At 37.6% G+C, this 9,392-nt stretch overlaps 1 non-coding gene across 1 annotated transcript; it reads right to left on the bottom strand.

Moving 5' to 3' along the window:
• Positions 1-432: 432 nt before the first annotated feature.
• On the bottom strand, positions 433-505 carry TRNAK-UUU (transfer RNA lysine (anticodon UUU)). Its single transcript has one exon. It is a non-coding gene; the product is annotated as a tRNA-Lys (tRNA).
• Between the last annotated feature and the right edge of the window lie 8,887 nt (positions 506-9,392).

Raw genomic sequence — 9,392 nt, 5'->3', positions numbered from 1 at the left:
TAGAGATATTAAAAGAAATATTTTTGTATGAATAAAGTTGACAGTTAATACACTGGTAAAAGTTATTAACCTATTAGCAATCAATAATACCATTCAAATTTCTAAGAAACAGTAAATATCTCTTCCTTAAACTATACTTCATATTATCTTTAAAATATGACTGAAGCTGAATTTAATCTTTTTGCCTCAGTACATTTTGATTTATTATAGTAATTTCTTGGGATATTTGTCTTATTTTTTTTTTTTTACTTCAACTGGGTTTTCAATTTTATTTAAAATTTTTTGAAGTATTGTTGATTTACAATGTTGTGTTAATTTCAGGTGTACAGCAAAGTCATTCAGTTATATATAATATATATTGCTGGCTAGGTATTTTAAATTCAGTGACCATTATGGTGGTTAAAGTACATTTGTTTAGTTATTTATTTTTGTTGCCTGGACAGGGATTTGAACCCTGGACCCTCAGATTAAAAGTCTGATGCTCTACCAACTGAGCTACCCAGGCTCTATTTTATATATAACAGTATGTGTATGTTAATTCCAAACTCCTTGTTTGTCCTTGTTTGTTCCTACCAAAGGGAAAACTTTTGGTTACCTTAAGTGTGTTTCCTATGTCTGTGGGTCTCTTTCTGTTTTGTACATAGGTGTATTTGTATCACTTTTTTAGATTCCACATATAAGCAATATCATATGATATTTGTCTTTGTCTGGCTTACTTCACTTAGTATGATAATCTCTAGGTCCATCCATGTTACTACAAATACATTATTTCCATTCATTTTTATGGCTGAGTAATATTTCAATATATATACTCAGTTTCTTTATCCATTCACCTGTTGCTGGACATCTAGGTTGCTTCCATGTCAGTCAGTTCAGTTGCTCAGTCGTGTCCAACTCTTTGCGACACCACGAACCTCATGTCTTAGCTACTGTGAATAGTACTTCAGTAAACATTGGGTTAACATGTACCTTTTCAAATTACGGTTTTCTCTAGATATATGCCCACGAGTGGAAGCGTCTGCCTGGGATGCAGGAGACCCGGGTTCAATCCCTGGGTCGGGAAGATCCCCTGGAGAAGGAAATGGCAACCCACTCCAGTACTCTTGCCTGGAGAATCCCATGGAGGGAGGAGCCTGGTAGGCTACAGTCCATGGGGTCACAAAGAGTTGGACACGACTGAGCGACTTCACTTCACTTCACTTCATGGTAGTTCTAGTTTCAATTTTTTAAGGAACCTCCATGCTGTTCTCCATAATGACTATACCAACTTATAGTCTCACCAACAGGGTATCATTTATACCTAGAGACAAATAAAAAATGAAAGCATGATGATCCAAAACCTATGGTATACAGCAAAAGCAGTGCTAAGAGGGAAAGAAGTTTATAGGAGTAAAATCCTACCCCAGGACACAAGAAATATCTCAATTAAACAGCCTAAACTTATACCTAAAGCAATCAGAGTAAGAACAAACAAAACCCAAAGTTGGTAGAAGGAAAGAAATCACAAAGATCAGAGCAGAAATCAATGGAGATGAAGAAAACAAAATGAACAAAACCAAAAAGCTGATTCTTTAAAAAGCAAAATTGATAAACCTTTAGCGAGATTCATCAAGGAAAAAACAGGGTCCAAATCAATAAAATTATAAATGATAAAGGAGAAATTACAACTGACACCACAAAAATACAAAGGATGATAAGAGATAACTACAACCAACTGTATGCCAATAACATGAACAATCCTCTTTCCAAGAAATGGATAAATTCTTAGAAAGGTACAATTTCCCAAGTTGGAAGCAGAAAGAAATAGAAAATATGATCAGACCAGTTACAAGTACTGAAACTGAATCTATAAAACTCCAAACAAAAGTCTGGCACCACATGGCTTCACATGTAAATTCTATCCAACCTTTAGAGAAGAGTTAACACCTCTTCTTCTGAAACTATTTCAAAAAATTGCAAAGGAAGGAGTACTTCCAAAGTCATTCTATGAGGCCACCATCACGCTGGTACCAAAACCAAATAAGGAAACTACAAAAGATGAAACTTATAGGCCAATATCACTGATAAGTATAGGCACAAAAATCCTCCACAAAATACAAGCAGACCTAACCCAACAATACATTAAAAGGATCATACACCATGATCAAGTAGTATTTATCCCAGGAATGCAAGGATTTTTCAATATCCACAAATCAGTCAATATAACACAGCACATTAACAAAGAATAAAGACCATATGATCATCTCCATAGATTCAGAAGAAGCTTTTGATAAAATCTAACATCCATTTATGACAAAAACTCTACAGAACAAGGAACTTCCCTGAACATACTAAAAGCCATATATGGCAAAAGTATATGTTAGTCACTCAGTCATGTCTGATTCTTTGCAACCTCGTGGACTGTAGCTCTCCAGACTCCTCTGTCCATGGAATTCTCCAGGCAAGAATACTGGAGTGGGTTGCCATTTCTTTCTCCAGGGGATCAAACCCCAGTCTCTTGCATTCCAGGCAGATTCTTTACCATCTGAGCCATGGGTTGTATCATGCTGAACAGTGGAAAGCTGAAAGTATCTCCTGTAAGATCAGGAACAAGACCTTCCAGGTGGAATTAGTCAACCCCACTAACACCTGTGCTCTTTTTATTTCGGCTGTAGTGTTGTTGAAAGTGCTCTTTAAACTTAAATGTACTTAGAAATCACTTGAATGTCTTGTTAAAATGCAGATTCTGATTTAATAAGTTTGGTGTGAGATCTAAGATTCAACACTTAAATGATATTCCCAAGTGCATCACACTTTGAGTAGAAAAATATCATAGCATTAACTGCATTGTGCTTAGATGTTTAGTTTATATGAATTTCATCCAATAGACTACAGTGTTGGAGTATCATTGGTGCCCACACATGCTATTGAACAACTCTGTGTGTTAGTTGCTCAGTTGTGTCTGACTCTATGCGAACCCATGGACTGTAGCCCACGAGGCTCCTCTGTCCATGGAGTTCTCCAGGCAAGAGTACTGGAGTTGGTAGCCATTCTCTACTCCAGGAGATCTTCCTGACCCAGGAATCAAACTCAGGTCTCTTGCATTGCTGGCAGATTCTTTACCATCTGAGCCACCAGGGAAGCCCCTTTGTTCAAATAAATGACTAAAACTTGACCTGACATAAAATTCACCATCAAAGCAGTACTCTCAGCTTTTCTCAACCTTCAAGGCTTCTAAGATTACTATCAAATTTCTTCTTGTGAACAAAGATAGTAAATCCCAAAATTTAGTCTCACAGTGCTTCCTCACTAAAAAAATCTTCCACAGGAGAATTGCTTTCAGGATACAAGCATAAATAAAAAGTAGTAAAATGCATTATCCAGAACTTAAAACTTGGAGGCCTTTCAGAAACATTTATGGAGCTTTTCAAATTTCTGAGGTTAGTATTTAAAGTTGGACTTTTAAATTCATTTTTTATTGCTGCTTAAAGCATTGCCACAAAGTGGCTTAAAACAGCAGCCATATATTAGCTTACACTTCTGTAGATCAGAAACCTAAGCATGCCATGGCTCAGTTTTCTGTTAAAAGCTCAAAAACTGAAATCAAGATCAACTGGGCTGACTTCCCCTCTGGAAGCTCTGAGGAAGAATCTGTTTCCAAGTTCATCAGGTTGTTTGTAGAATTCATTTCCTTGCAATTATAGAACTAAGGACCCTGTTTCCTCGTTGGCTATAAGCTGGAGACTCCTCTCAGCTCCTAGAGATCACCTATATTCCTTGCCACATGGCTCCCTCCATCCTCAAGCCAGTAATAATGGATAGAATCATTTCCAGTCTTCATAGTGCTGACCTCTTCCATCTCTAACATCCAGACTCAAATTTAAAGGGTTAGTGTGATTCAAGCAGGCTCATTCAGACAATCTTAAAGTTAGCTGATTTGGGACTTTATTTACATTTGCAGAATCACTTAACACCTTGATTAGTGTTTGAGTGAATAAGTGGGAGAAAGAATGTGTACACCCAGGGCTGGCATTTAGGGATCATTTGAGAGTTTCTCCCTACCACAGCTTCCAGATGAAAGCCTGGAGAAACTCATTTACCTCTCTTCCTAGATTCCATGGAAATAAAAAAATAAAGGTGTACCACAGACATTGAATCCATAGCAACACTGAAAATGGGAAGGGGTGAAATTAGTGCACTCATCATTGGGACATCTGAAGATCACAGATAAAGACTGAAGACTGAATTAAGAAAAGGCCACTCAGGGCACTGGGATGCCTGCAGCTGAGGGGAAAGCCCGAAATGTCCAGGTCAACAGGCTTAGCGGGGGAATGTGCTATGGGCTGTGTACTGTTTATCAGGGGTCCCCAGCCTCTGTGATCTGATGCCTGATGATCTCAGGTGGAGCTGATGTAGTAATAATAATAGAAATAAAGTGCACAATAAATCTAATGCACTTGAATCATCTCAACCGTCCCTGCCCAGGTCCATAAAAAATTTTTCTTCTTTGAAACTGGTCCCAGGGACCAAAAAGTTTGAGGACCACTGCTGTGTATGCAATAGCCAGGCTGGATGGTCCTGCCTCATTTGTATACCCCCATCATGACACAGTTTTAATAATATAAGCTGTATATTTCAGTATTTATTTTGGTAGAGCTGCCAAGACAATGAAAAAAAAAGGTTAAAAATGTAATATCTCGTAGGGGAATGGGACTGCAGCTAGGATGATAAACAGAGACCATTTTTCATTTAACTTCTTTCTGTACATTTTGTGTTCTTTTTAGAAATTTTGTGTAAATAATACAACTTTATTGTAAAAATAAATGCATTGGTTTCTTATTATCTTTTGATTTATAAGAATTCTCTATATAGTCTAGACACTAATCCATCAATTTTATGGATTATTTTTGCTGTTTGAGACTTTTCCAGTTTACGAAGACTTTTCAGATAGAGAAGTTAATTTTAGTGTTGTCTAGTTTACCAGTTACTTCTTTTATAGTCAGTAATTTTTGAATAAAATTAAAATATCAAGATTTATTGACTTGGAAGCAACAGAAGACAACTTCAGTTCAGTTCAGTTCAGTCGCTCAGTCGTGTCCGACTCTTTGCGACCCCATGAATCGCAGCACGCCAGGCCTCCCTGTCCATCACCAACTCCTGGACTTCACTCAGACTCATGTCCATCGAGTCAGTGATGCCATCCAGCCATCTCATCCTCTGTCGTCCCCTTCTCCTCCTGCCCCCAATCGCTCCCAGCATCAGAGTCTTTTCCAATGAGTCAACTCTTTGCATGAGGTGGCCAAAGTACTGGAGTTTCAGCTTTAGCATCATTCCTTCCAAAGAAATCCCAGGGCTGATCTCCTTCAGAATGGACTGGTTGGATCTCCTTGCAGTCCAAGGGACTCTCAAGAGTCTTCTCCAACACCACAGTTCAAAAGCATCAATTCTTCAGTGCTCAGCCTTCTTCACAGTCCAACTCTCACATCCATACATGACCACAGGAAAAACCATAGCCTTGACTAGACGGACCTTTGTTGGCAAAGTAATGTCTCTGCTTTCAATATGCTATCTAGGTTGGTCATAACTTTTCTTCTAAGGAGTAAGCGTCTTTTAATTTCATGGCTGCAGTCACCATCTGCAGTGATTTTGGAGCCCAGGAAAATAAAGTGTGACACTGTTTCCACTGTTTCCCCATCGATTTGCCATGAAGTGATGGGAGCAGATGCCATAATCTTTGTTTTCTGAATGTTGAGCTTTAAGCCAACTTTTTCACTCTCCACTTTCACTTTCATCAAGAGGCTTTTGAGTTCCTCTTCGCTTTCTGCCACAAGGGTGGTGTCATCTGCATATCTGAGGTTATTGATATTTCTCCCGGCAATCTTGAGTCCAGCTTGTGCTTCTTCCAGCCCAGCGTTTCTCATGATGTACTCTGCATAGAAGTTAAAAAAGCAGGGTGACAATATACAGCCTTGACGTACTCTTTTCCTATTTGGAGCCAGTCTGTTGTTCCATGTCCAGTTCTACTGTTTGCCATAAAAAGACAAAGAAAAATTGTGTCATAATTTCAAGAGTCTTTTAGTAATGATATCTTCTGGTACAGCTTGATCCAGGAGCAAATAACCATCAGAATTCCTCTCTTTGTTCAGACTCATTAGAGTTGACTCTGTTCTTCATTCTCACACACCGGAAAATAGGCACTGGTAACCTTACTCATCTGGGTCATCACAAGATAACTGCACTCCAAATCCATACTCTCTTACTATCAAGTCTACAGGAAACAGAGAAAACTTCTCTTTCCCAGAAGTCCAAATACTAGCTCATGATTTAGCAGCTATCATTTGCATACAAGCCTATAATGAACCCATAATTATGGACAAGATGGGGCATGCTGACCAATTCAGATCAATTTGAGTCCCCTTATGCATCTGGAAACCTAGTCAACCGTTGAAAAGCACATGGGCTTAGAGTAGGGAACTAAGGGTAAGATTACCAAAAAATACTAACCTTGTGGGGCTAGGTGGCCCCCAAACCAATTAATGTCCAGATAATAATTACTTTTCATTTCATAAGTGATGCTGAAAAATGATTGCTACTAGATTTAAGGATAGAAACTTGGTATCAAATACTGGCCTTTCCATCTAGTATAAGATAATTATCTACTTCCTCTAAGTTACAGTGCTTCATATTTAAAATGTAAATGATAATATTTTTTAAGGTTATTGTGGATCAGATAGAAATTATATGTAAACAGCTTGACCCATGCTTGATAAACATAGTACCATAACTGCTATTAACATTTGAGTATTAATTGAAAGCTATGTGCCTCCTTTTCTAGAGGCAGTCACATGTGAAGCTGCCTCTCTGCTTATGGTATTAATCTTTTGTTAACTGGACATCAGTTAAAGGAGATGAAGCTGGAGTGTAGCACTCATGCCTGCCCTACTGAAATCCAGTCCAGGTTGATCTGTTCTGTTGATTGATGAAGAGAAGCCACACAGATGCTCATTCTCAAAAGCCTGACTGTTCTGTTTTAATCTGTTAACGTCAAGTTCTATCTTTTTGCTTAAAAAATGTACATTTAAGCAATTTAATTAGCCTTTCAGTGATTTCCTCATCTATAAAATGGGCAATAATATCACCTAAGATAATAAAAGCTAGATTATGTGCTAACACTTGGCCAAAATAGGGACTTGCAAACACAAATCCCTCCCTACTTCCCCCTTCCCTGCACTAACTGCAGGGTTTCTAGTCTTCCGCATTTCTTTCATCTTCTTCCTAAGTCAACATATACAAACAAAAGCATACAACCTTTCAAGGAAACATGTGCTCTTAGGATTTCTCTAAGAAAATGTTTCCAAGAAAAGCCATCAGCCAAGGAATAGTTAAGGGAGAGAGCACAGCACTTCCCCTTTACTGTAAGAACATTACAGGATGGCAGGGAGTCACATTTTTAATTTATTCTGCTTTGGCTTCTTTGTGGTCAGTTTTGAACTCTTGCTTACATTTAGGGAAATTCCACTTACGACACTTAGACTGAGAGGGAGAGATTTTCAGGGCAATTAAGAAGCAGATGCACTTAATATAAATGTCTGGGGCCTTTAAAAATAGCCCATTATTTGCTTTTTGAGAAAGGCTATCACAAAACAAAGTTCTACTGTTAATGTTCCATGAGAATACATTATATTATTATGACTAGTGTAAGAAGTAAGAGAAGCTGGTATTTATTTAACCAACCCACTAGAATGTCATACATTTCAAAATAGATCTCAAAGTACATTTTTACTGAGTGCCATGGGTGTACCCACCACCATGCTAAGTGGATAAGGATAACCAAAGAAATGATCATTTTTAAAAACATGAATGACTGCAAGCATGGCAGAATGTAGCTTACCATATGCAGAAAAAGTGCTAACATAATCCAGTGAGGAGTGACTGAAATATTCAAAAATCACGAGCCCTTTATTTGTCTTCTTCTATGTGTTCCTGAGAGGAGCTTGAAATTCAACTAGTATAGGATTTCAAAATCAAAATCTTGTATATTGGACCTATTTAAAAATTTGGATAATTTCTACTTACCCAGAATAACTTGAGCCAATGGTTTATATGACTGAAGTTACAAAAAAATAAATAAAACCACATTGATTTTAAAAGATTTGAATAAGTCAGTAAATAATAATAGTAATGGAAGTAATAATGAAAGTAAATTATTCAGTTTAAATTACATGAATAATTGATCGTGTTACTTAGTTACAAAATCTTGAGATAGCTTTTTTTTTATTATTTCACATGCCATCTTGTTCTTTGAAGCCTCAGAATCCAGAAGGCTGGGAAAGGTGCTCAACTGAAAATAAAGAGTTGTTGGTGGGAAGGAGCCTGAGGCATTCCACCTATGGGAGGGAGGAAAGTCAAGCTAATTAATCTGTCTGAAATAAGCTAATCAAACTGTCTGAAATAAAAATATTTCAGACAGTTTGATAAACTGGACCACTCAAGTGGTGGTCCTGCAGAGCTGTGGAAACGTTTGGGCAACTTTCTACCAACTTCTCCAGGAAAAAGTGCAAGTGCTTCTGCTTTGGTAATAGTTGTCTCTTTATTAAGCAGATCCAGTGGCTATTTGTTTGATGATGCCTGATTCATTGATGAACTTAACAGAGATAGTCTAAAAAAGAGAAGTTGGCCTTTCAGTCAATCAGCAACCAATGAATTAGATGGAGATGAGATGGTCCAGTGATTTAGTCACGGCTGGGTTCACCCTGGTTTCCAGTGAGGATGAGGGTGGAAATCTAGGCAGTGAGGAAACAGGAGGAAATGTAAGATGAAAAAGAGGTAACTATATGGGTGGTGGGGTGGTGATGAATGGGGAAGGACTACTCTAGCATCTTTTTTCCTTAATTAATTGCTATTTAAACTCCTAATTTTATCCCCAATAGAAAGTCCTTGTGCACTGACACAAGGTCATTTCTGAGCAATGAAAGGAGGTTCTTTCAGTAGGAATATGATGCTATGTTTAGGAGATGATAAAAGAAGGAGAAGGAGATAGACTGCACTATGAAAATAATAAATACCAATATCAAAAATAATAAATGCCAATATTGTTTACCACCCATTTGCTCATGGCTTATGAGTTAATGTTTGTATAGACTTCTTAGTTCATAGTGTGAAAGTAAATAGAAATAATTACCATTAAATATGGAGTTTTGCAGTCCTCACCCTAAAATACATTAGTTATAAGAGATGTTTTAAACATCTCTCTGCAGAGAGATTAGCCAAACTGACCAAAGAAGAGGACCTTAGCTGAGAGCACTATAATTCAGCAATCACTGCATCATCTTGGTGTTGTAAAGAACATGGGGTAGAACTACAGTTAGTCCCTTGTTTCTAACCCAAATATTTCTCTTTTTAAAGTCATAGCT

This window comes from Bos mutus, chromosome 1 (assembly GCF_027580195.1).
Source record: "Bos mutus isolate GX-2022 chromosome 1, NWIPB_WYAK_1.1, whole genome shotgun sequence".
In the NCBI taxonomy this organism is placed as follows: Eukaryota; Metazoa; Chordata; class Mammalia; order Artiodactyla; family Bovidae; genus Bos; species Bos mutus.
Note: the sequence above shows the minus strand (reverse complement) of the source record. Positions and strands in the feature narration are given on the sequence as shown.